Genomic DNA, 25,752 nt, shown 5'->3' on the forward strand with positions numbered 1-25,752 from the left:
GCCCTGACAGTGTTATACACTATGTTTTATAGATAGGTTCCTAGGAGCCCTGACAGTGTTCTACATTATGTTTTATAGATAGATACCTAGGAGCCCTGACAGTGTTCTACACTATGTTTTATAGATAGGTTCCTAGGAGCCCTGACAGCGTCATACACTATGTTTTATAGATAGGTTCCTAAGAGCCCTGACAGTATTCTACACTATGATTTATAGATAGATACCTAGGAGCCCTGACAGTGTTCTACATTATGTTTTATAGATAGGTTTCTAGGAGCCCTGACAGTGTTCTACACTATGTTTTATAGATAGGTTCCTAGGAGCCCCGGCAGTATTCTACACTATGTTTTATAGATAGGTTCCTAGGAGCCCCGGCAGTATTCTACACTATGTTTTATAGATAGGTTCCTAGGAGCCCTGACAGCGTCATACACTATGTTTTATAGATAGGTTCCTAGGAGCCCTGACAGTGTTCTACATTATGTTTTATAGATAAGTTCCTAGGAGCCCTGACAGTATTCTACACTATGTTTTATAGATAGGTTCCTAAGAGTCTTAAGAGTGGTCTACACTATGTTTTATAAATAGGTTCCTAGAAGCCCTGAGAACATTCTACACTATGGGATCATTTTGCTTTTTCATTGTTTGGATTTTAAATTGTGACTCTTATTTTTCTCAACTCATTCTGTAAGAGATTTTGAAGATTAAAAAATAAATTAAAAAAGAGATAAAAAGGGAATTGGATTATGAGCTCCATTAGGGGTTGTTCACACAGTGAATAGTGTCCATTGCTATTGACCATTACAATAGTTTTGCAACAGACACTAGTAGAACCATCACAAATCTGTTGAAAATTCCATTGACTTCAATGGGATTTTATCTGGTGTCGGTTAGAGACCCTTACATGTCCATTTACACCAAATCTGTCACATGTTCGTTATTTTTGTAGACAAAAAATCCTGCATAATGGTTTCATGATGGACATCAATTGTCTGTTATTTTTTAACATTAAAGTCTATGGGTAACGGGCAGTAACAAATGGGCGTCTGTTGTACCATGAACTCACCCTTATAGACAAGGACTGATGCAGCAATTACAAAGCACAATCCGTAAATTAATTCAATCAATGGCTCTCGTTGTGCTATGTTGCAATAGCATTCTGCAGCAGGTTATCAGTGACAAGTTACACTTTGCTACATCTGTATTAGCATCACTCTTGACTGAGGCCTAGGAGGAGGGGACATAAAACGAGTCATATAAAGTAGAATAAATGAGACTTTTTCATAGTTTGAGAAAAACTCAAGGTAAATTTAAAATTTTTATCTTCTTGAACACTGCAGGTGTCTGTGGCATATGACACAAAGACTGTAAAGTCATGGATGAGAGTATCTGGCTTATTTACTGTGGTTTGCAGAACTCAGAGCAAAGCCTTAGTAAAGACCACGGACACTTAATAAGATAAAGCTTAGAATATCTTCCCTTCTTTACTGCCTAAATTGATTTGCTTGACTTTATTCTGATTATTCTGAAGTCTGATTTTTCTCACCTACAGTTCTACGGATGAACAAGTAAAATGGGAATGAAATGTATTTGGACATTTGGTATACTAGTTACAGATATATCCAAACTTATCTATCCTCTTGGCTGGACATGTCCGGATATGTATATGGTAAGTTAAATAAAAAGCAACCTCGTCTTTAGATAAGCCTACAAAAAAATATGCTAACAATTCTATTTGGCAGGGGGTGTAACTTGAGAGGGTGCAGTTGCACCGGGGCCCAGGAGCCTTAGGGGGCCCATAAACACTGGCATCAGTATAGAGATTGCAGCTTCCATCTGGCCCATAAGCCAAGGAGACCCATAGATTACCCGAACCACACTAAGGTGGATTAAACTCCTTAGCACCCGTAACCATCACTATCAAGAATTCGCTGTAGGGATAAAGTAGGGGGCCCAGACAAAAGATTGCACAGGGGCCCAAAAGACTTTAGTTACGCCACTGCTATTTGGGTCAATGTTTGTTCATCCCATAAGGGGTAGAGAGATGTGAATTTCAGCCATTCCAGGGTTTTGTTAGCATGTTGTGATACAATAGTTAACTATACTGGAGGGCAGTTCAGTTGGGGCACATGTGTACTAGGTAAGAGTTAGATTTGACGAAGTCTTTTAGGAAGTGAAACAGGTGTGTGGCATAGTTAGTACAGTATTATAGTTACACTATTGGTCATCTGTATGTTGATGCTGGGTTCACACCAGCATCTGATTTCCATCTCCAGGTTTCCGTCTTCTGCCAACAGAAGATAGAAACCTGTCAGACCGTGTCCGGCTGTGAGCGCCAGTGAGCATCTTGTGCTCTCTGTGTCGAAACTGGTTTTTTTTACACCGGACAAAAAGTTGTGCATGTCCGACTTTGTGTCCGGTTAAAAAAAAAAAAAGTTTTGCCGCACAAAACACTCACCAGCGCTCACGGCCGGATACTTTTCAAACCCATTCAATTGAATGGGTTTGAAAAATGACTGCAGGTTTCCATTTCCTTCCCAGTTCCAGGCAGGAAACGGAAACCTACATAACGGAGACCGGGCGCAGATGTGAACGAGCCCTTACTCTCCCCTGCCTGTGTTATTATTGCCTTTTATCAGGGTAATACTTGCTGTGCACTCCTTTGTTACACTAAGGATATACATCGGGGTTATTTTGCATCACTATTCGTTGTTAATTTATTTTTGATTGATATTTGTGTATTACACTATTTTTGTCACCATCTATCGCTACGCAGTTATTTAGGTATTACCAATACGTTGGCCCTCCAGGTCTTACCCCATTATTACTATCCATGTACTTTGTTGTCATTTCCTATTTTATTGGATACTAATAAATATACTGTATATGGTTTTTACAAATGTGTAGGATTTTTTTAAAGAGTATATAAGAGTAAGGTTTGAGTAAGATGCTCTAAGAAGTGTCTAGCTGGGTTATCCCACGCATCACTTATGCATGGTCAAGGTGATAAGGGTTCAATATTTAAGTGTCTGGAGTCCTAGGTCAACATCTGCAAGGAGTTGGTATGTCCTCTTTGTGTTTGCATGGGTTGCCTCCATATTCCAAAGACATACTGATAGTAAACTTAGATTGTGAGCCCTATATGGGACGGCGACTGACAATATCTGTAAAGTGCTGTGGTATATGTTTGCACTATACAAGTAAAATAAAATAATAATAATAATAGAGATTGCCGAACGCTCTCTAAATCTAAACATACAATACATGAAGATCTGCATAAAACTTCAATGACCAAAATACTTGTCCCGTTCCATGTCTTATTTCTCAAGACTAGAGATGATTGAGTAGTATTCGAACGAGTAGGTATTCAATCTAATACTATGGTATTCGAAATACTCTTACTCGATTGAATACTACTCGCTATTCGCAGTAAAGATTCGATTCAGAACCAGTGTTGATTGGCTGAGTCCTATACATTGTACAGCATTCGGTCAATCAATGCTGGTTCTGCCGGAGGCTCGTCTGTGACAAGGCGGAGTCTAAGATCGGACCACAATGGAGACTGCTGTGGTCTGATCTTAGACTCCGCCTCCTCACAGACGAGCCTCCAGCAGAACCAGCATTGATTGGCCGAATGCTGTACACTGTATACGATTCAGCCAATCAACGCTGGTTTTGCAGGAGGGATGCTGCAATACTATCCTGCAGGTCTATCATTCTCCCTGTGCCGTGTCCTACTCCTTCCACTTTGCTTTTAGTCCCGATTCACATTAGCGCTTGCCTCTCATCCAGAAGGAGTCCACAGAAGAACCCCCCCCCCAAATGGAATATCAGTGCAACTGCAAGCGCTGTGCAGTTAAAGCGAACGGACCCTATAGACTATAATGGGTTCCGTGTGCTTCATAGTCTATGGGGTCCCTGCACTTTAACTGCACTTCACTCCTCCTAAACACTCTCCTCCTGCTACTCGTGGACTTAGTGACTCTCCTTTAGTCGAATAGTGGTTTGCCCTGAAATGAGCATTTTTCCCATAGACTACAATGGCATTCGATATTCGATCGAATAGTCGAATATTGAGGGTCCACTCGAAACGAATATTGAATCTCGAATATTTCACTCCTTGCTCATCTCTACTCAAATTCAGAATCCTAATACGCAGTCACTTAGTGTTATCTATAGTGAGGTGTGCTTTAAACAAGCCACATGCCCAATATTATCAGTATTTTACATTAAAGCGTAATGGCTTTTACAATTACCAATTAAACCAGAAAGTGTGGAATTGAGCGTTCCCTACTCTACAGATTTTGCAGCACTTTAACTGAGTTAATTAAAAACAACCAAATCTAATTAAAGTAAATAGCTGATGAAAATTAGAAAACTGATTTTATTTATTTTTCCAGTTGGTAGTTTGTAAAGTAAAGCAGATTATAAAATGAAGGCAGCAGTATTACATACATCAGCATGTCCTGCAGCACTGGCCATGTGGCTGGAACAGATACATAATACTGTGAGGTTCCATCTGCTAATGGATGTGTTATCTCTCTACAAGTGGAGCAGAGCTGGAGATGTTATTCTTTGGCTGTGTTATGTAGTGCAGAAATTTGGCAATTGTACATTGTTTCTGCAGAAAACTAGTTCAGCTTTGCTTTATAATGTACATGCGTGTTATTTAAATGGAACCTGTCATGTTAAAGGGAGTCTATCATTAGAAAAACACCTGAACTAATGGCACGTAAAAAAAGGCTATACTAGTCCTACCTTCCATTCTTTTCTTCTCTCCACCATTTCTGATAAAATCCATTTCTTGCGGTATACAAATTATGATCATGGAGCATAGTGGGCATTCCCCCTGTGCTCTGAGCACCTCTGCATCATAATGTTCTTTCACCCCTTAGCTGATTGTGTTCACTCCCCTCTTCATCTTCTCTGGATCTTCTGCCAGAGCATCAGATGCAACACTGCACGTATATAAAATATTGCGCATGTGCAATCAGCTCCGCAGCTTTGGCCGACTACGTATGCTCAGGCTTCAATTTTGTGGTAGTCTGCTAAACGAGCATGCTGCACCTGTGCAGTATGCTCGTGTAGTTCTCTGGAGAACTGAGCATACGCAGCACACTACAAGAGCATGCTCAGTATTCTCAGTTCTCCAGAGAATTACATGAGCATACTGCACAGACACAGTATGCTCATATAGCAGACCACCAAAAAATGGTGGCCCAGGCATGCACAGTTGGCTTTGCTCGAAACCAAAGCTGCAGAGCTGATTGCACATGTACAATATTTCATATACAAACGGCGTTGCGTCCAATGCTATATGTGACAAGAGATCTGGAGAAGATGAAGAGGGGAGTGAACACAATCAGCTAGGGGGTGGCAGACTGTTATAACACGGAGGTGCTCAGCAAATGAATTTTATAAGAAAAGTGTCTTATAGTTAGAGCCGGACAAGCTTAGGTTTGTTTTGTTTGCATTCTATTTTATGCTGAAGCCTCTGAACAAAAGCACCATTGGAGTTTAAAACCTGCTAACCGTGTGAACTCTGCCATAGACAACCCCACCATCTGATCTGAGGCCAACAACAGACACACACAGAGACAAAAACAGAACATGTGTTCACATATACACACACAGAACATGTACACACACAGACACACACAGAACATGTACACACACACTGCATCCCAAAGTAATGGATCATCCCCTCAGTGCAAGACTCTGGGAGGAAGAGGCGAAGGAGGAGGAGGAGGAGGAGGAGGAGGAGGAGGAAAGGGAGGAGGAAGAAGGGGAGGAGGAAGAAGGGGAGGAGGAGTCATCCCGTGCGGACACTTGGTAAGTGAGAGAGGGGAGAGAGATAGTCAGCACCCAGTAGCCCATTGAGCCCGCTCAGGAGTTTGGGACAACGGGTGCTGATTCACAGCTAATGGTGCTGATGTCAGGGGACCCCTTAAGTTGTTGGGCCCTGGGTGATTACCCAGGTTGCTTCCCCTGTCCCCCCAATGCCTGCCATGTAGTCATCATTCTTATATCACTAGAGAATGGTAAACTAGAATATGTAAGTCATCTTTCACATATTTGAGCACTCTCACCTCTATCGTAACCAGTTCGTCTGACAGTGGTGCCTGGATTTACCAATGACACTGTATACATTTTGCTGGCCCCTGATTTGTTCTATGGTGATCATATATTTGCACTTACAAAAATATTCTTCATTCTGCTTGTATTTACTTTGACCTGACAAATCTAGAACCTGAATACATTCAATTGTCTGATCTGCAGTCTCAATCTAACTCCAGCACTATGTTACACTGGGCACTAAACAAAATAGTATACTGTATTCATGAGTCATTATTCAAATGATCTGCGAAGAACACCTAACACTTGTTCTCTGCAATCCATTTAATCCTATGCAATTACAAGGCTCCACCACTGTATGCGATGAATTTATGACCTTGATGGATTTTTCTTTCTCAGTCTAACAAAACTTGTCATTATTGATTACTCGCTATGAATCTCCCTTAAAGAGATGAATTAGGAAATGTTCTTCCAAGTAGTCACTGTTCATCAGGAAAATGGAATGAAAAGTCAATTTCCTTTTGTCACTATTCATGAGCTTTGTTAAGTCAGGCAAGGACCTCCAACGAGAGCTTTTCAACAGGTCTGTTCTTTTACTGAATTATTTTAATAAAGACTGTTACTGAGTGGTCAACATGAGTTATCAGACTGTACAATGTATAGGATCACATATATGCAGGCGTGTTCTTGCTTACCCTTTCTGTTTCTGGACATCCCCTGATATGTATGGCTCAAGATGGTTAGCTTTTTAAAACTACTGGATTTCTCGGTATTCTGTCAAAGCGATATGCTTTGTGAGGACACCTTGTGGTTGCATTGGGAACTGATGCTTGTCAAGGGTTTTGTTAGATTGTTGCAATATTGTTTTTTTTTTTTTTTTTTTTACATTTTTTTCCTATCAGTATGTCTTTGTAGAATGGGAGGAAATCCACGCAAATACGGGGAGAACATACAAACTCCTTGCAGACTTTGTTCCTGGCTGGTGAAGACCTGGGATCCTCTGTGCTACTAGATTTGTCTTCGGGCTACCCCTAAGGGCATTATCCTAGCAGGCTCCCAGGTCTTCACCCTTTAACCTATCTGATCTTTGCTCCTTGGAGTCCACCAGGCTGCTACCCCTATGATGATCCGGTTTGGCAACAGCTGATAGACAAGACGGAACTGTAGTATAGAGCACCACAGAAACATAATAAATGCAGAAAAACACAGTGTGTACAAAGAATAAAACCAGAAAAAACAGGTAAACAGACTAAAAACAGAGGCTGGGTAAAACACAAGAAACAAGGTGAGAAGTACAGACGCTACGGGTAACAGGAATATTGCATAAAGCATATCAAAGGCAGAACATTGAACTAAAAAACAAATTGGAAAGGCAGACACTAGTATAAAACTGACTGCAGGCATGAATCAGAACGCACAAAAAAAACGTACATTACTCAGCTGAAGTGGCACTAAAGGACAGGTGCTGACGTCCAGGGATAGATGGGAGGAAGTAAAGTAGATACAACACTAATGCAGGAGCAGAAACAGAATACAGAGGTAGCAATAAAGTAGGGTCTGCTATGAAAGACAGTATGCCAGTAAAAAGAGTATAGGAGTTACACCTATGTTTGGGACAAAGTTGGATCTGGTATGTTAAATTGAAAGATATCTAATCTTTTGTTCTCAATGGAGACAACCTGCCAGCAAAGGTTTCTGGCAGAAGCTTCTTACCTGGCTTCAATAGAGATTCCAAACCCTATGGGATACTTGGGTGAAAGTTGGGGCAAACGTCTCGGTACAGAAGGGCCACCCTAACTCTTGGATCCTTAGTAGAGATGAGCGAGTACTATTCGAAACTCCAGTTTTGAATAGCATGCACCCATAGGAATGAATGGATGTAGCCAGTATGCAGGGGGTTAAGCAGCCGACTGCCGGCAAAGTCTGCGTGCCGGCCGCTTCCAATCATTCCAATGGGTGCATGCTATTCGAAACGGCCGTTTTGAATAATACTCGCTCATCTCTAATCCTTAGTCCTTGTAAAGCTTTCTGGTTCAGATGATTAGGTAACATGTGGGACCCTTATTCCTTTGAAGAAGATCTGAAACACACTGTGTTCATGTACGTTTTTGTTCTGACGCTATAATTTCAGGGGCTCAAGGGCCCATTTGGAGTTGATATTGAAACTGATAGCGGTATTGGTTCTTCAATGATTGGTCCCTTTGAGTTTAGCACCAAAACACTGTTTTGGCCAAGTAGTCAAATCCAAGCTGAGTACTTTGGTTATCTGTGGTGCTCCCACCAAAGTGCATGAACGCGTTCTATCCAGCAAGAGCAGTCACTGGGGCTGCATTCAGGCTGAATTCATTGAGGGTAAAACAACGCCCCTCTCCCCCCTTCCCGCTCCTCAGGATAGGCGTGGGTCTCAGCGATCAGAAGATAAATATGCTTTGTGGCTTAACCAATTTCAGTATACGTCTCATCTATGTTCTTCAGATATTTTGTAACTCTTAACAAGCTTTAGATGTGTTGTCTGACATAATATTTTTCGCTGTTGACCTCAAATAAAAAAAAATACTAAATATTGAACAGTTAAGTTTTTATGTTTGTTGCATCAAACGTGGTTTCACAACATGGACTCTGAAGAAATTTTTGGCTTGTGTCATGTCAGTGTTTTCTATGGCATGGCTGACCTGTGTTTGAACAGAGTCGAGAAGTAAAGGCCTTTGTGTTTACTGATCTGAGTCTTTCTGGGAGCCATTCTATGTTTATTCAGAAGTCATTCAGTAGAGAGGGAATATTTTTCACCTTTACGTGAATGGCACTATTAGTGGAAATATTCCTATCATAATATTGGATTGGATTAGCTGCATTTAAGAAAGGTGAGAAGTCAAAGCCAAACAACATTTTTCTAAATATCAGCTGGTTTACTATTCTATTAGAGATGACCTTTCCAAGTATTGCATGCAGACTTCCTACGCTTGCAAAATTTTGTGTTGCGCTGGATAAAGGGAATTTTCGGATCCGGTTTATCTATGCAAGGCAATCAATCTTATAAAAATAAATGTAGGTATTATGTTCATTTTGCACTAGAGGTATTAGGAATAAGGGTTCCATAAAGGGCAACATAGTGTGAAATATTTATATACATTATTGGCTAGAGATGGTGGAAAGACTTGCGTTGATTAAATTTGTAGCGGGCATTGAAACTGGCTATCATAGCTGATACTCTAAGAATGCCGTACCACTAACATAGCAAGGTAAAGCCCTAGTGCTGGTTATGTTTAGGTGTTCAGGTTAAAAAGGCAATTGTTAGGTCGGGCCGGTGCCTCCACTGTGCTGCGTGGAGGCTCCCGGCCCGCTCTGTGTCCAGCCCCAGAATGGCTCCTGGTTCCAGTGCAGGATAGGCCAGAGGCCTCCGCTGGAGTTTGTGGAGATTCCGGTTTTCCCCTGGTGCTGGAGCCAGCACTTCCGCTGGTTCTTTGTTACTTCACGGTATCAGGTTCCTAGTGTTGCCTCTCCTGCTCCTCTCCTGTCACCTGTCACCTGCCTCCTGTCCCTGCTCTTGGATTCTCTGAATTGTTTGACCCGGATTGCCTTACAGACCTCTCCTCTGTGTTCCTGAATTGGAATCTTCCTGACCTCCTGTGCATGACCTTTGGCTTCCTTCTGACTTCCCTTTTGGATACTGATTTGGCTACTCCATTGACCTCCTGGTATGACTCGGCTTCCCTGACTATGCTTCTGTCTCTGCCTTCTGCTACCTCTTGACCTCCAGTTATTGATCTGACTTGCTTGACCACAGAATTGTTCCTCAGATATCTGTGTATATTCCCTGGATTACCCTCCTGCTCATCTGCGACTTCATTCCTTCTTGCTCTCTTGGACTTCACTCTTAGGTTAGTGTCTGGGTCCTTCTAGGTCCTCCTTCTTGGGGTTCACTGGGTGTGTGTCGCTCTCTGTGCAGTTGTGGAACTGGGCCTCGGACTATTACCAAGTCCAACTCCACCATCAGGAGCTCTGGTGTAGAACTCCAGGGCCTGGTTTCGCTCCAGTTAGGAGAGCAAAGCACTCCCAGAACTGTTTTTGCCTCAGTGCTTGGGGATTCTAGTTGCCCAAGACTTAATGAGTGTTAGGATTGTGCAGATGCTGCGGCCATGAGATGGGCGTCACTGCCTGTTCTTCTGCACGGTCCAGGGTTGCAGGGGTTAACCTGCCTTGCAACAGCCGGGCATGGTCGACTGGTTGAACGACATGTGTGTCGACCAATGGACGCTCGGATTGGACAGCTGGGCTATTTGCTGGTGACCACCCCTTGCCTATATAAGGGGGCTGGTCTGGACGCCCGGCACTCTAAGATCAAATCCCAAATCAAATCTGATACCTGAATTGATGTGTGTGTGTGTGTGTGCATGCGTGCGTGCGTGCGTGCGTGCTTGGGTTCCAGCCTGTAATTACTCAGTGGCCCTAGTAGCATGCTGCCTTGTGTGTGAATTGTGTGAAAGCTCTCTAGGCCATTGCTGTGTCAATCACTGTTCACACTGACCAGTTTGGCTGTAGCTGCATTGGGGGTTGGGTGGCTGGAAGCACACAGGATTTGTTGGTCTCTGGCTAGTCCTGGAGTTCAGGCTAGCCAGTTAGTTTATTTGTGCGGCTGCTCTGACTGCACAGGACTCTGTGAATGCTAACAGAGCACACCTGGTCCTTTTATTTAGCTGGCAGTGACAGAAACTGTCAGACAGTGTTCACACCAGGTTTTTAGTAGTCAATAGCCCAGAGGGCTCCGCAGGGTTTTCAGTTTAGTTTTTTTTAATAAACTGCTGACCATAACAATGAGTTATTCATTGCATCGGGTTCCTAACAGGAATTCATTGATTGTTAACCGATTGCCATCTCTATGATGGGTCGTCAATGTACTTAACTGATGAGGAAAGAAGTTCTATATAACTCAGAAGAACAAACAGCAGAAGAGGAAGCATGAGGAGGCAAAGATGACACCATAGGATTGTACTTGCACCTGGTACCACAATGGATAAGGATAGCCAATCATCTTGAAAACCAAAACTTTGTCTACAAGAAATAGGTGGGGCAATTGGCATGAGCCTCATGGTTTTTTTTTGCCTTCCTCTGGATTAACACTGTAGGAGACTGTAGGGTTTCAGGTTGGTCTTGATGGACTGATGTCTTCATCCAACCTCATCTACTATGTAACTATATAGTTCAGGCAATATATATCAGAACACTTCTCATAGTTTTTACTTTTACTAAATAATAATGAATAGCAGAGGCATATCATAAAGCAGCCAATACTTTACGGCAATTGGAAAACGGTGGCTGACCCAAGTTGGCCACATTTCTGTCTATTTGATGGGTGATGGATTTTCTTTGCACAGGGTGATGAATGGTGGTGGGTCAATGTAATAATTCCCGTGACAGGTTATACAGCTACGCTGCGGCAGAGACAGACTGAGAAGGTCGTTCATTACAACTGCCATAACATTGTTCAATGGACCTGTTAATGATAATACTGAACCACGGTGGGAGGTATAATGATGGTTCTCATGAATGTATGTCATATGTCATTATGTTCCTGTACATATGTATCCACGTGTCACTGACTGTACTGTCTGATCAGTTGCCGGATAATTCATTTCCTGCACAGATCAATAAAGTATTGTAGTCTATTGTTTCTGTTCTATGCTTTGGTGCAGATGTAGCAAATCTGACTTGACACAAAGCATTGAATAAACAGCTTCAGCAAACTTTAACTTGACTTTTCATCTAGAATCTGAGACACTTCCCCTGCTCTTGCATCCATCTGCAATAGGCAGGAGGTTTTTGCTGCTTCGGTGTCTTACAGCATATACTTATCATTACAATACAACCGCTATAGCTAGAAAGTCTCGAGACAGGTATATATTTCTTATCATTTACTAACAAATAAAATTATTTAAAAAATGCAAGTGTCAGGAGCCAAATTGATAAAAACGTGAAAATAAAATACAATAACAATGTTTAGGGAGACTTGTATTGTTGTGAGACAGTCAGGCGGTGATTTTACCAGCAAGTGGAAGACTGCAAGGCGGCATTATTAGTGTATTTATGCCATTATTCTGGTGCGACTACTCTCAAAAACATAGTAATACGATTCAAAGCCATATTTATGAAATGCCCGTGCCAATTGTCACTTTAGGAAAGTGTTTGAAAGCAATGTTAGGGTCTGTGATGGATAAATGACCAGGCATGGACCCTGGTGACAATTCTGTTACGTGCTGCGTAACTCATAGGACACTATTGTATTGATAAATCTCCCACTATGAGTCTACGGCTAGTCCTCTGTAGGGGAATAAGCACTAAAAAGTTAAGTATTAGGTATATTTATAGGGGTCTGTTTTCATATACAGCTCTAAATTCCTTTGTTTCCTTATAGATGGTTCATCTTATCAGGGACAATCCCTTTCAAAATGGAAGAGCTGCACTGATCAGTTGATCAGGCGTGTTCTAAGCACTAGAGTTGAGCGAACCCATCGAAGTTCGGCTGATCTTTGCCCAAAAGTTCAGTTTGGCTACCTGGACTTGACCCCAATCTGAACCTGAACCCCAGTGAAGTCAATGTGGACCTGAACTTGGTGACCCAAAAATGGCTGTAAAATTAGGATAGTAAGGGGTAGAGGGCAAAATGTGAGTAATAACAGGGCAAGTTGGAGGAGATCCAGTTGGAGATGGAAGTGGATGCGGTGGTGCAAGTGGAAGAGGTGGAGGAGGTGATAGCCAACACTTTAAAGGGGTTCTCCCATCTCAGCCTTTCTGCCCAGCTGTATACAGAGTCTGCTTCTCACTTTCTGTATTTCTCTCCCTCCCGCTCCCTCCTGCTGAACGGACAAACAACACTTCTGTAGGTCAGATAACCTGCATATTCTTGTACAGAATGGACTCCATGTTATCTGTGTGTTTACATTGAGAGATAACAGACTCGGCTTTATCAGCAAAGTGGATTTTTTTGAATGGATTGTCCTGCTGGCACTGAGTAAGTGACGTCACTTGTCCTATCTCTCAGGTCCGTAGTTATAGCAATGCAGTATAAACAATGGAAGGAATAAGGTCACATAGCAGGCAAACAAAGTAGTATTTCTAAAGCAATACATTTAGAAAAAGGCTTCAATTTACATAAACTACCAGTATATATAGGAGCCTTGAGATGGGACGTCCCCTTTAACCACCCACGCAGGCTCTGTGGGATCCATTTACTGTCACTGCCCTGACAAGGGCCATTGTTATTTCTATGCTAACTGTCCCTCACTGTCTCAGGCTTCTCTCCCTACCTCGCTGCACTGCCCTGAAAAGGACAATTATTACATTTAGCTCAGGCCCTCTGTCCCATCTCCAGCTGCAGCGTCTCCCTACCTAGTCTAACTAGCTGGAATGGTGACAGGACCTGTGACCCCGCATCTTATACAGAGAGGTCACATGTCCTGCCTGGCCAATCACAGCAATGCCCATACTGGGCACATCTATCATGTCTATGTGCTTAAAACCAGTTGATTGACTCCTCAGCATTCTACACAGTATACACAGCAGTCTACACAGTATACACAGTATGCTCAGCAGTCAATCAACCAGCTTTATAGATGAGCTGAACTTCAGTGCTGGAGTTCTTGTTTGGGTACATGAACTTTGCGGGTTCGCTCATCACCTCCCAGCACCCTTCACCAAGTCTGCTAGAAGGGGAACTGCTGTCCTCTACCTCCTTTTTGATATACATATAGCCTAATCTAGCATATAACCATATAAATCTAGTTAAATGACATAATATCCAGAACCCAGCCTATCAAACCAGCTCTACAGATAGATAGGTTAGTCTCACCTGTATCAAATGTTGTATTCTCCTTGTGTCCCTGTTTCCAAGATATTGTTGTTGTTATCAATATGAAAATAATCTCTTTGGAGTAACAAGGGTATTGCAGCTTACCTCTTTGGAGCAATGAAAATGCTGTCATTGCTCCAAAGGGATCATTTGCACATTAACAAAAACAGTGATACCTTGGCAGGGCACCATTTCACAAGGGGAAGACAACGTTTGATTCAAGGCATTTTAACCCAGCTATCTGAAGATCTGGGTTAATATACTGGGTTCTGGTGACAGACTCCTATTGAAGAGCTTTTCCCAGAATAACAATTTTTTTTTATCTATCCACAGAAAATAAGTATATAGCCACAAGGTCAAGTCCTTCCCCACTTCTGCTCCATTCAACTTTAGTAAACTACTAGAGATACTTGAACTCCAAACTATCTCTGACCCCTGTTTTCAGGATTGCAAGGGTCTCAGAGCTTGGACCCCACCAGTGAGATCTATCACTTACTCTGCCAATGTGTTAATGCAATTCTGGGAATATTCCTTACACTTAAAAGGGTTGTCCCATTGCAAGGATCCTATCTATACTGGTAGCTTATGTAAAGTCTTTTCCTAAATGTATTGCTTTAGAAATTCTGCTTTGTTTGCCTGGTATGTGAATTTATTCCTCCCATTATTTACACTGCATTAGTACAACCACTGACCTATAGGTTAAGTGAAGTCACTTACTCAGTGCTCTTGCTGGCTTCAGCTAATTGCAGTTTGCTGATAAAGCCCGGTCTGTTATCTCTCTATGTAAACATACAGATAACACTGAGTCCATTCTGTACAAGCATCTGCAGATTATCTGACCTGTTGTTTGTCCCTTCAGCAGGAGGGAGGAGGGGGAGAGAAATAAAGGAAGTGAAAAGCGGACACTGCATGCAGCCTGGCTGAAAGACTAAGATGGTGTTAGGATTGGGTCCCGCAGGTTGCTATCACAGCGCCACCTGCAGGTCAGTCTAACCATCCAGCTTTCACCTTACTGAGCATGCTCAGACGTATTGGAGCTGCTCACAAGCTAAGTGCCATTTCTCCTCTATTGAGCATCAGCGGTGAGGTCATGGCCACCGCCCCTATTGGGCAGGGACTTCCCTTTAAATAATATGAGCCGACGCCCGCCGGGTGCTCACACTTTGACTAAAATCTCCTCAAAGTCCACGGAGTGAATGACAATAGTTTGCAGGGATAGGCTCCAGTACTCAGGCAGGTTTCAGACTAGGCCTCTGTGTGGGGTTCCTCTGCTTCCCTGGGTGCTGTTAGTTAGGACCTGTAAGCCCTGAACTGTCAGCTCTACACCAGGGCTAGGAGCGTTAGATGCCGTTCCAGCTTGTGGAGCTGCAGCAGGTATGATCTCTGAGATAGCCTATGTGTACTGTCTGACTTCATGTATGGCTCTTAGCTGTGTGCGGGAGCATGGGGGTTTGATGGCTCCAAGCTGTGTGCAGGACCATGCAAACTCCCCTGGTAACTCCAAGCTGTGTGCAGGAGAATGTTCTAAACTTACTTGGTGGCCCCTAGCTGTCGCAGGGGTAAATGTGTGTGTTTGCTGGCCTGGAGTGAGTGTTAACACTTGGCAGCAGTGGCGTAACTACCACCATAGCAGCAGAGGCAGCTGCCACAGGGCCCGGGACATTAGGGTCCCAGTGACAGCTGCTACCTCTGCTATCATTATTCTCGGAGGTCTTTTCGGACCCCTGAGTTTAATGATCGGGGCCCCCTGTTGGTGGAATACTTTCCACCAACAGGGGGCCCCGAAGCTGCAGCAACGGCTGACACACAGGAGCTGCAGGTCTGGCTCCTCTCAGCGCTTCAGGACACTCCCCCTCTCTCCCCCCTCCCTTTCTCTGCCTGTCCTCTGCCCACCAATGAGAGGGCTGAGGAGAGCCCAGGAGGCGGGGCTTATCCCTGCCCAGCTCCTGCCATCCTGCAAGAGAAGAAGAGGAAGAAGCTACTCCAGGAAAAGGAAACTAAAGATACACAGGTACATACTGGGGTTACTTATTAATATCAGGCATTTGGGGTGATTATTTTTGTTTTAGTAACTCCATGTGCCTCATATTAATAGCAGTTAACCCTATCATGTCCCTCACATTAACCCCTGTGTGCCTCACCATAAGAGTTACTGATATGTTAGACATATGGGGGTAATAGTAATGAAGATACTTTATTATTACCTCCATGTCTCTCACATATCAGTAACTCTTATGTGTAGGCACACGGGTTAATGTGAGGGACATGATGGGGTTAACTGCTATTAATATGAGGCACATGGAGTTACTAAATTGTAATGCACATGACCAGATTTTTTTATCCACAATTGTCCTGATATAGCGGTCAGCAGTGACGTGACAGTATTTAGTCCTGTAGGGGCCACTATGGGACATAATACTGTGTGCAGGGGCCACTATGGGGGATAATACTGTGTGCAGGGGTCACTATGGGGTATAATACTGTGTGCAGTGCCCACAATGGGGCATAATACTGTGTGCAGTGGCCACTATTGGGTATAATACGGTGTGCAGGGGCCTCTAAGGGGCATAATACTGTGTGCAGGGGCCAGTATGGGGCATAATACTGTGTGCAGGGGCCACTATGGGACATAATACTGTGTGCAGGGGCCACTATGGGACATAATATATTGTGCAGGGGCCTCTAAGGGACATAATACTGTGTGCAGGGGCCACTATTGGGTATAACCCATTGTGCAGGGGCCTCTAAGGGACATAATACTGTGTGCAGGGGTCACTATGGGGTATAATACTGTGTGCAGGGGTCACTATGGGGTATAATACTGTGTGCAGTGACCACAATGGGGCATAATACTGTGTGCAGTGGCCACTATTGGGTATAATACGGTGTGCAGGGGCCTCTAAGGGGCATAATACTGTGTGCAGGGGCCAGTATGGGGCATAATACTGTGTGCAGGGGCCACTATGGGACATAATACTGTGTGCAGGGGCCACTATGGGACATAATATATTGTGCAGGGGCCTCTAAGGGACATAATACTGTGTGCAGGGGCCACTATTGGGTATAACCCATTGTGCAGGGGCCTCTAAGGGACATAATACTGTGTGCAGGGGCCACTATTGGTCATAATAGAGCGCACAGGAATGCGTAGGAGGGACTCGGTCGAGATCTTCGGTGGTGGGGGGGCCCCATGTCAAAAGTTCACCACGGGGCCCCGCCATTCCTAGTTACGCCACTGCTTGGCAGTTGTGTGTTTCACTTGTACTGGTGCATCTGGCCAGTAAGCTAAACTGGCAGGGTTTTAGTTGCACCTTATTCACATGGAGTGTCGCACAGTGCCCACTGTTCACATTGAGTTCAGGCTGCAGTGTCTTTGCAGCTGTTCACATTAAGTACCGCGCTGCAGTGTCTTTGCAGTAGTTCACATTTCAGTTCAGACATACAGCTGCCCACCATAGGGCCTGTGGACCTCGCTGTAGTGTTCTACAGCTAAGAGGTTCTGTTGTTCAAAAAAAATATTTATATATATACACAGAACTATAACAGATGGGAAAACCCCTTTAACCGGTTAAGGACCGCTGGCCGTAAATTTACGGCCAGCAGTCCTGGTCTCTAAGACCAGCCGATTGTAAATTTACGGCCGGTCTTCAGAGACTCACTAGGCAGGGGGTGGGGCGGGGGGAGGGCAGGGGTTAGGTGTTACTAACACCTAACCACCCCCTCAACAACATTCAGTCGGACTCAGTTCCGACTGAACGTTTTAACCCTTTCGATCGTGCCGTGAAACATCACGGCGCGATCGAAAGGGATCCGCCGCATATTGAAGCTGATCGGCACCCCCCGCGGCGAGATCGGGGGGTGCCGATGTCAGTAAAAGGTAGTCTGGGGTCTGGCCAGTGACCCCAGACTACCGGAGCCCCCACATACCTGGTGATCCTGCCAGGCGGTGGAGGAAGTGAGCGATGTGTCTCACTTCCTCTGCAGCTTACAGGACACGAGCAGGCTCATGTCCTGCTCGTGTCCTGCAAGCTACTATACAAAATCAGTTGATGCTTTCATGAAAGCATCAACTGATTCAAGTGTCCTAAAGGGACACATGAAAAAGTTAAAAAAAAAAAAGTTAAAAAAAAAGTAAAGTGTATGAAAAAAGTAATAAAGTTATAAAGCCCAAAAATCCCTTTTTCTCTATACAAAATGAACTATATAAAAAAGTACTAAAAATTAATAAAAACAATGCATATTTGGTATCGCCGCGTCCGTAAAAACCTGTACAATAAAACTGAAATAATATTTAATGTATACGGTGTACATCTGAAAAAAAAACCGGAAAAAACCCGCCAGAAGTAGTGATTTTTCACCATATCACCTTACAAAATATGCTATAAAAAGTGATCAAAAAATCATATGCACCCCACAACAGTACCAATAAAAAGCGCAGGTTGTCCCGCAAAAAATAAGCCCTCAACCAACACTGTCAACCGAAAAATAAAAATGTTACGCCTCTCATAAGATGGCGATGCAAAAATCACTGATTTATGTCCCCAAATGTGTTTTTGTTCTGCAGAATTAGTATCGCATAAAAAAATAGTATAAATGAGGTATCGCCGTAACCGTACCGACCCGCAGAATAAAGGGAACATGTTACTTTTACTGTGCGCTGCATGGCGAAAAATTTAAAGGGTACAACTCAATGCCAGGATTTTATTTTTTTTTAAATCCAGCAAGAAAGAGTTAATAAAATGTATTCAGTATGTTGTAGGCACCCAAAAATGGTGTCATTACAAAATATATCACATCCCGCAAACAACAAGCCCTTATATGGCCGCGTCACCAAAAGAATAAAGAAAATATAGCATCTAGTAATGTGAAGACAAAAAAAACCAAAATCGCCAAATTATTAGAATACAACTGGCGGCGTCAGGAAGGGAATGTATAAGCTGTGTCAGTGTACTTCAGGAGACACCCCAGATTTACAGTTTACAAGGGAAAGACACCAGAAGTGACCCCCAAAATGAGCCCCAGAGTGACTCCCCCAATCATAGGAGCTACTGGGACATAGTAGGGAATTTGGTGTCTGCAATGTACTCCGCACCGCTTACACATTCCCTCTTCGCCATCCGCTGTGCAGTCATGTCCGGGATACTAATACTCACTACACCCCCTGATAAATTCTTTGAGGGGTGCAGTTTTCAAAATGGGGTCACTCCTTTGGGGAATCCACTTTTCTGGTACCTTACAGGCTCTACAAACATGGCATGGCGTCCAGATACCAAACATCTGAATCTGTACTCCAAAAGCCTCATCGCGCTCCTTCCCTTCTGCGCCCTGCTGTGCGCCCAAACTGCAGTTTATGCCACATGTATGACACATGTATGACACTGGTGTACCCGGGATAACGGACGTAATGTCATATGTGGGTATAAACTGATATTAGGGCACAGCCGGACACAGAAGGGAAGAAGGGTTATTGGGTTTTTGGAGCGCAGACGGTTTGGTTTTTGGATGCCATGACACTTTTGCAGAGACCCTAAACTTGCCCCTACAAAATGGGGTTTACAGTTACCTCCAGGTCTCTCCAAAAGGAACATGGCCCCCAGAAAGTCCCTCTAAATCTGTACCCCAAAAGCTAAAAAGCGCAGTGCTCCTTCCCTTCTGAGCCCTCCTGTGTGCCCAAGCAGCAGTTTACACCCACATATATATATTTTTTGCCCCTCGGGATGGCCCCTTAATAGTTTTAGGAGTGCAGGTCTCTGACAACACAAAGTGGGTGCAATGTATGGGGCACCGAAATGGCATATTTCTTTCAAAATTTAAATTTTCATTTTGGACATTCATTTTTTGGAAGCATTTTAGGCACAAAATGATAATACCCCTTGATTCATTCCTTGACAGGTGTAGTTTCTAAAATGGGGTCACAATGGGGGGTTTCCATTGTATTGATACTTTAGGGGCTCAGCAAATGCGACATGGCACCTGAAAACTATTCCAGCCACATCTGCCCTCCAAAATCCAAATAGCTCTCTTTCCATTCTGAGCCCCACCATGTACCCATACAGCAGATTATGGCCACATATGGGGTATTGCCGTGTTCAGGAGAAATTTTGTAACAAACTGTGGGGGGCTTTTAATTCTTTAACTACTTGCAAAATTAAAAATATGGCGCTAAATGGACGATTCATTGGGAAAAAAAGTAATTTTTCATTTTTACATCCCAATGTTAATAAAATCTGTGAAACAGCTGTGAGGCCAAAATGCTCAGTATACCCCTAGATAAATTCTATGAGTGGTGTAGTTTCCAAAATGGGGTCACTTTTAGGGGGTTTCCACTGTATTGGTACTTTAGGGGCTCTGCAAATGCGATATGGGACTTGAAAAATATTCCAGCAAAATCTGTCCTTCAAAAGCCAAATAGCTCTCTTTCCATTCTGAGCCCCACCATGTTCCCATACAGCAGATTATTACCACATATGGGGCATTTCTGTGTTCAGGAGAAATTGTTTAACAAACTTTATGGAGCTTTTTCCCCTTTATCCTCTTGTGAAAATGAAAAATTTGGGGCTAAATTGACAGTTTATTGGAAAAAAAGTAATTTTTCATTTTCATGCCCCAATGTTAATAAAATCTGTGAAACAGCTGTAGGGTCAAAATGCTCACTCTACCCTTTAATATGTTCTGTGGGGGGTGTAGTTTCCAAAATGGGGTCACTTTTAGGGGGTTTCCACTGTATTGGTACTCTAGGGGCTCTGCAAATGAGACATGGCACCTAAAATTATTCCAGCAAAATCTGCCATCCAAAAGCCAAATAGCGCTCTTTCCATTCTGAGCCCCGCCATGTTCCCATACAGCAGAATATGGCCACACATGGGGTATTGCCGTGTTCAGGAGAAATTGTGTAACAAACTGTGGGGGGCTTTTAGTCCTTTATCCCCTTGTGAAAATTAAAACTTTGGGGATAAAGTGACATTTTAGTAATTTTTCATTTACACATCCCAATGTTAGTAAAATCTGTGAAACAACTGTAGGGTCAAAATGCTGACTATACCCCTTGATGAATTCTGTGAGGGGTGTAGATTCTAAAATGGGGTCACTTTTGGGGGGTTTCCATTGTTTTGGTACTCTAGGGGCTCTGCAAATGAGGCATGGTGCCTGAAAATTATTCCAGCAAAATCTGCTGTTCACACACCCAGTGTCGCTCCTTCCCTTCCATGCACTGCTGTGTACCCAAAAATCAGTTTACGCCCACATGTGGGGTATTTCTGTGCACGGGAGAAATTGCATAACAAAATGTGAGATGCATTTTCTCCTTTAACCCTTTGTGAATGTGTTAATTTTAGGTCTAAATGAATGTATTAATGAAAAAAAATAAAATGTCTAAATTTCACTGCCATATTATTTTTATTCTTATGAAAAACTTAAAGGGTTAACAAACATCCCAAATGCTGTTTTGAATAATTTGAGGGGTGTAGTTTTGAAAATGGGGTGATTTATGGGGGTTTCTATTATACAGGCCTTTATAATTCCTTACAGAACTGAAGCGGTCCCTAAAAAATTGGTTTGGGGAATTTTCTTGCAAATCTAGAAAATCGCTGTTACACTTGTAAGCCTTGTAAAGTCCAAAATAAATTAAAAGACAATCAAAAGATGATGCCGATATAAAGCAGAGATATGGGAGATAATATTTATTTATGTATTTGGGTGGTATGACTATCTGCCTGAAAAGCAGAGAATTTCACATTTTGAAAATTGCAATTTTTTCCAAATTTCCATCAAATTTCCTAGTTTTTTTTATAAATAAATACACAAATATTGATTAATATTTACCACTAACATAAAGTATAATGTGTTACGAAAAAAACAGTCTCAAAACCACTTGTGTAAGTTAAACCGTCTCAAAGTTATTGCCATTTAAAGTGACACATGTCAGTTTTGAAAAAAAAGGCCTGGTCTTTAACATACTTTTGGGCCTGGTCCTTAACCGGTTAATAGTAAATTTGTGTTTGTGAGCTCCCCTGGTGGTGAAATATAAAATTAAAGAGCACAGAATTCAAGACCTTTTTAAATAAAAAAAAAAAAAAAAAAAAGACATAATAGGTGCACTTAAAGTTAAGCTGTAAGTGATGATATGATGGGTTATGGCATGTTAGAAATCCATTTTTGCACTAAATCTGCAATCCTATCTATCATTAAAGGCAATGCAACCAGCAGTTATTTTTATGGTACTGTCTCCTGCGAACAAGCGCTTGTATTTTAAAGTATTGAAATGATGAATTTGCCATCGTATTTCTTTTAGTTGCTGCGGGTGACATAGAATTGCGCGACAGAAAACAGAATCATTACCAAGGCGGGCACAGCCTAAAACTGGGAAAATATAATTCCCCATAGACAGTGTCATCCAGTCCTAATTAAATATCATTGCCGGATTTCCGCACACTTTATCAGGTTTAAACGCTGCATTGACAACCAGCTGACCTTTCTAGCTACCAGGCTGTCAGAAAATGGAGGTGTGTGTTTCTATATATAAAAGATAAGTCTTTGCCGAGGACAGACTGAGTAGAAAGGGCAAACATGTTTAATTTTGTGCAATTATCTTCAGAGGCGCATGCCTGTTGGGAAAATGTCATTTGTGTATGAAAAATGTTAAAAACAGAAAAAAAAATGAGTAAGTTTTATTCACGATAATTTTTTTTTCAGACTATGCTCTGCTGTATTCATGAAATACTGCTGCAGTTTTATAGCATGTGATATAGTGGAGAGATGCTAAAGGGAGAGTATATGTACCATCTATATTTTACTAACACGAAACAGATATTGTTAAAGCATACTTCTTATTCAAGAAATATATTGTCTTCTCTTCTCAGTTACTTTCTCTAAATTAGTCTTTGAAGAGGATATGGGATAGAAAAGTTGCTCAAATAATTGCTGCTGTTATACTCTGCTATTCCTTGTTTTTTTTAGTACTGCTAGGTTGTAGATAAGAGGCTAGAAGTGCAGGGAATGAGCTAATAAATCAATTCACCAGCAGGAGAATCCTATTCAACCCCTCCCCTGCTCCATAGAAGTCTGTCAGAGGCCTCGTTCACATCTGCGTCAGTAGTCTGTTCGGGGGAGTCCGCATGGGGACCCCCCAGAACGGACTACCAAATGCATTGGCAAGCGGTGTACAATGAAAGTAAACGGACCGCATAGACTGTAATGAGGTCCGTGGGCTTTCTGCACAGTCTCCGCAGGGAACATGCAGACAGAAAAGTAGTTCACGATCTACTTTTCTGTCCGTGTGACTTGTGCAGAGACCATGCAGAAAGCACATGGACCACATTATAGTCTATGGGGTCTGTGTGCTTTCACTGTACACAGCTTGCCAATGCATTCGGTAGTACATTCAGGAGGTCCCCATGCGGACTCCCTTAACGGATTACCGACGCAGATGTAAATGAGGCCTAAGGCTGAATATGGAGAGGGATATAATGTAAGCAAGTAGTCAGATTGAAGATAAGGAGTAGGAAACTAGATTAATAAGTCCTGAAGTCCTGAACAAATATGTTTAAGATATATTGCAAAGTTTCTTATATTCATATATACTTTTCATTCAAGAAAAGTTGCTTATAACTGGAGGTATGCTTTAAATTCGTTACAGAGTTCTAGAGCAGCTATCATGCCGGAGACTGTATTAGCTGCATTAAAAGTTAAATGTATTCTTCTTCACCTGTCCTTTTGGTTAAATATGCCCATATACAGTGGCATAACTAGGAATGGCGGGGCCCCAAATTTTAATGGATTTCTGATAGTTCAATTAGTGTTTGTGGCTAAAATCTGTAATAACAATAGCTAAGGACACTGCTGATAGTGTGAACACTCCCTAAGTCTAACTTTTACACGCCAGGTATTCCAAAGTGTTTCATAGTGTGAGGACTCTTCATATTCACAATATTTTACATAGTATCATATATATTACACTGACTGTATATACTGTATATACTGACTTTCACAATGGATACGCTGTATCACCAGAAATGTAGGCCGCCGGGCACCTCCGATCCAATTAACCACAATCTAATAGAAGTCCCTTTCAGAATAATTTTGCTTTCTGAAAACTCTCTGATGCACCCGCTGTGCCAGATAATAGTGTATTATTTCTCTGTGAAGGATTTGGTAAGTTTGTATGGACAGGGCAAAATTGTAGACCTGTGTTAGTGGAAAACAAAGTGAGATCAATTTGATCTATCAACCCAGTGGTAGCGCAGAAGGAACCTTATAATAGCTGTTACAGTGAGCTCAGCAGTATATTTAACACAGGGCAGAACAATAATCTCCAGTCTCTAGTCCTAGACCTTAAATTGCAGTGTCCTGCAATGAGACAATTTGCTGATACAAACAATACATCATGTTCTACTATATTTCCTTTGTTCGACTCTCTAAAAGTAGATTGTCAGTTTATTATCAGTTCCAGACTGTAGTGAAGTATAGTATAGAAGAGTATAGATTTTCCTAAGTAACTTTCGGAATCTATTTCATAGCAATTAGTACCTATTATTATTATTATTATTATTATTATTATTATTATTATTATTATTATTATTATTATTATTAATAATAGTAGTAATAATAATAATAGTGATAATAATAGTAATAATAATAATAATAATAATAATAATAATAATAGTAATAATAGTCATAGTAAGAATAATAGTAATAATAATAACAACAGTAATAATAATAATAATAATAATAATTATTAGCAAATATTAGTAATTATTGTTACTATTTGGATTAACTTTCCCACCGTTATATTTTTTACCACATGTGATGGATGGCAAAAATTGTCCTGCAATATAAAATTGGTGGCTGTTGGTTTGACATCTGAAACACTTCAATGTGACATCATGTGGATGGATGGATATAGCGCTACATCACATGGTGTCCATACAAACTTTTTTGTCCAACCAATATTTGTATCATGGAAATCACATGTTTTGTGTCTCTCAAAAACCTTGGTATTGCTTTAACCAATGGTTGCAAATGGAAATCTATCTATTCTCCCAATTTTTATCCCAAAGACCCAATGCCCGCCACTATGAGTCTCAAGGGTGGCAGGAACACATTTTTATGGATCTTTGGGACAACATTAAATCATATCAATGGCTGTGTAGTTCTGCAGCAAAAAACGCATGTTCCCCAAGATGTCTTTCTTGTGATCTATCTGATGTCAGCAACCAAAAACTAGAAAGTATTATTTGCATGCATACATATATATATACACTGTACATGCTGCGCAGCGGCCCAGTAGTCCTGTAATAACTTTCTACTGTCTATTAGACTGCAGGTACATACCTAATGGAGATCATGTCTAACAATTACGTCTGGATTATCAGAGACTAGAGATGAGCGAACACTAAAATGTTCGAGGTTCGAAATTCGATTCGAACAGCCGCTCACTGTTCGAGTGTTCGAATGGGTTTCGAACCCCATTATAGTCTATGGGGAACATAAACTCGTTAAGGGGGAAACCCAAATTCGTGTCTGGAGGGTCACCAAGTCCACTATGACACCCCAGGAAATGATACCAACACCCTGGAATGACACTGGGACAGCAGGGGAAGCATGTCTGGGGGCATAAAAGTCACTTTATTTCATGGAAATCCCTGTCAGTTTGCGATTTTCGCAAGCTAACTTTTCCCCATAGAAATGCATTGGCCAGTGCTGATTGGACAGAGTACGGAATTCGACCAATCAGCGCTGGCTCTGCTGGAGGAGGCGTAGTCTAAGATCGCTCCAAACCAGTCTCCATTCAGGTCCGACCTTAGACTCCGCCTCCTCCGCCAGAGCCAGCGCTGATT

The sequence above is a fragment of the Leptodactylus fuscus genome, chromosome 6 (assembly GCF_031893055.1).
Source record: "Leptodactylus fuscus isolate aLepFus1 chromosome 6, aLepFus1.hap2, whole genome shotgun sequence".
Taxonomy (NCBI): Eukaryota; Metazoa; Chordata; class Amphibia; order Anura; family Leptodactylidae; genus Leptodactylus; species Leptodactylus fuscus.